Genomic DNA, 2,500 nt, shown 5'->3' on the forward strand with positions numbered 1-2,500 from the left:
CGCCTTAAACAGTAAAAGTTGTAGATACGGTCTTTCAAACATGATGGTCATAAACTGAGATACCTTTGGCCATATATCCGCAACATTAGGAGAGGCACGACAGCAACAGCATTTTTAACACTAATTATGAATCACCAGTGGTATCTCTACACAGTCACTCATAGATCTACTAGAAATACGAGTGAGATATTAATTGAAGTGTCCTTCCTGCTTAAGAGACATTGGTTTTTTCATGGTGAGACGCACCCACCAATCAGTCTGCCTTGACAATCCTTTGATAGTGCGTGACATACTTCTGAATGAGGTGAAAGTAAGTAACAAGTTGCAACAGAGTTTTAATGAAAACTTCCTCTGAGTATATATATATATATATATATATATATATATATATATATATATATATATATATGATGTAGAGAATTACTAATAATGGCATACCCCTCGCACGTGACGAATGGAATAACCTAGTTACTATAAGTCAAGAGAAGTACGTGAAGTACCAGAGTACGCAGTAGGCGGTCAGAGATAGTCGTGTCTTCACTTGTTTTACTAAGTATATTGTATACCGAAGTGGGTGTTATATCAATCCAACATTGCAAGGATTATAACACTATATATATATATATATATATATATATATATATATATATATATATATATATATATATTGCGGAGATGTACTTGCATGGCAAGTGACCTGATCTGAGATCGTGTGCTGGAACGAAAACAATTGCAGCGTGGAAGGTGTTTATAAGCCATTTTAAATAACACACAAAAACCGTTAGATTCACTTCAACATTTAAATTTAATTTGTCAAAATATTTTCGTCACTTTGAGACCGCGACCTGTTCACTGGCAAAATTCTGTGCTGCATAGAATTTTGAGATACAGCACAGAATTTTGTCAGTGAACAGGTCGTGGTCTCAAAGCGACGAAAATATTTTGACAAATTAAATTTAAATGTTGAAGTGAATCTAACTGCTTTTGTGTGTTATTTTAAATGGCTTATAAACACCTTCCACGCTGCAATTGTATATATATATATATATATATATATATGTATATACACACACACACACACACATACATACATATATATATATATATATATATATATATATATATATATATATATATATAATTTGTTTATACATAATATTTAGGTAGTTTTCAGGCAACTCGGTGGTTTCATTCTTGGCCACGCGATTCGTCTGTACTATAGCAAGCCAATTTAGTATGCCAATCTGACCTATGTGTGTGTGTGTGTGTGTGTGTACGTATGTATGTGTGTGTGCATCTTTTTTTCTCTTTTGGGGACCCCAATAAGATAAAAAGTAGAAGCAAGAAATTTTTTTATAACTCTCAGAGCTGAATTCATGTACAGAACTGAGAGCTTGTCTTAAAAGGATGAATATTGTTCATATAGTATGGCTGAAAATAAAACATGGTCGTGGATAGACTGCCTTTGAACACAGATCTGTATATTTAGGAACTAACTAAAGTCAAAGCGACAACGACGATTACAACAACTTGAACAACAACAGCAACTTCACTAATTCTATTTAACAAGTGTTTACTCCCTCATCCTTTACGGTTATGAAAATTTAGGAAACTCGCACCCAAAGCTATTTAATTCCACTCCCCACAAAATTAGATAAGGAAATACACGTAAACATATATCACAAGTTTGGGGAGTGGTTACTTCTTATTTGTGGAATGTTTAAATATTTGTACAGTCCTTCTGTGTCCCCCATTGAAAAAACTTGTGTGCGACTGACGCACCTACTACTACTAAAGCAGCTAGTAACACCAATCAACCAGCCGTTTGACAAACGCTGCTGGAAGTAATCGCAAACTTAGGTCGCCTCCGTAAAAACAAGATGCCCCTCTCTTCTCACCCCATTCAAGGAAACACATAGATGTGCTAAAGAGTCGGTAGTGTTATGACAAAACAACTAACTTACACTATCAGTCATAAACCACGACAAATACAAAAAAATTCGCCTCCATCATTTACATACGCCGATATTATAAACCCCGCCACCCACACACACACGAGTAATGTTTCGATTGGAGGGCCAAGGAAACGAAACGCGTAAAAGTTAACTTAAGGAGGGGTGCGTTTTCTAAGATACTCACTTCACAGTCCCCCCCCCCCCCATCACCACCACCCCTGTCTTTCTTCTTATGACGAAAAGATTATTATTCAGTTGTCACTCCTATACGGATTACGACAGCGACAAATTTGAATTTCAATAAAAACTCGAACAGATCACATTACATGAATCATAAAATTTATTTCATATGCTATTCTTTATCAAACAAATATAATTTTTCATTGAACTGTTATTATTATTATTACCACTTCAGCACTACCACCCCACCCTACTTTTTATCCGTTATGAAAGAGATTTAAAAGTCTTTTATTGCTGTAAATTATAGTAGTTAAAAGTAATATTGAAATGTTAGCTTTCATTTATACAAGAGAACTCATGACGTT

This window comes from Octopus bimaculoides, chromosome 7, assembly GCF_046866305.1.
Source record: "Octopus bimaculoides isolate indiv1 chromosome 7, ASM4686630v1, whole genome shotgun sequence".
NCBI classification, from domain to species: Eukaryota; Metazoa; Mollusca; class Cephalopoda; order Octopoda; family Octopodidae; genus Octopus; species Octopus bimaculoides.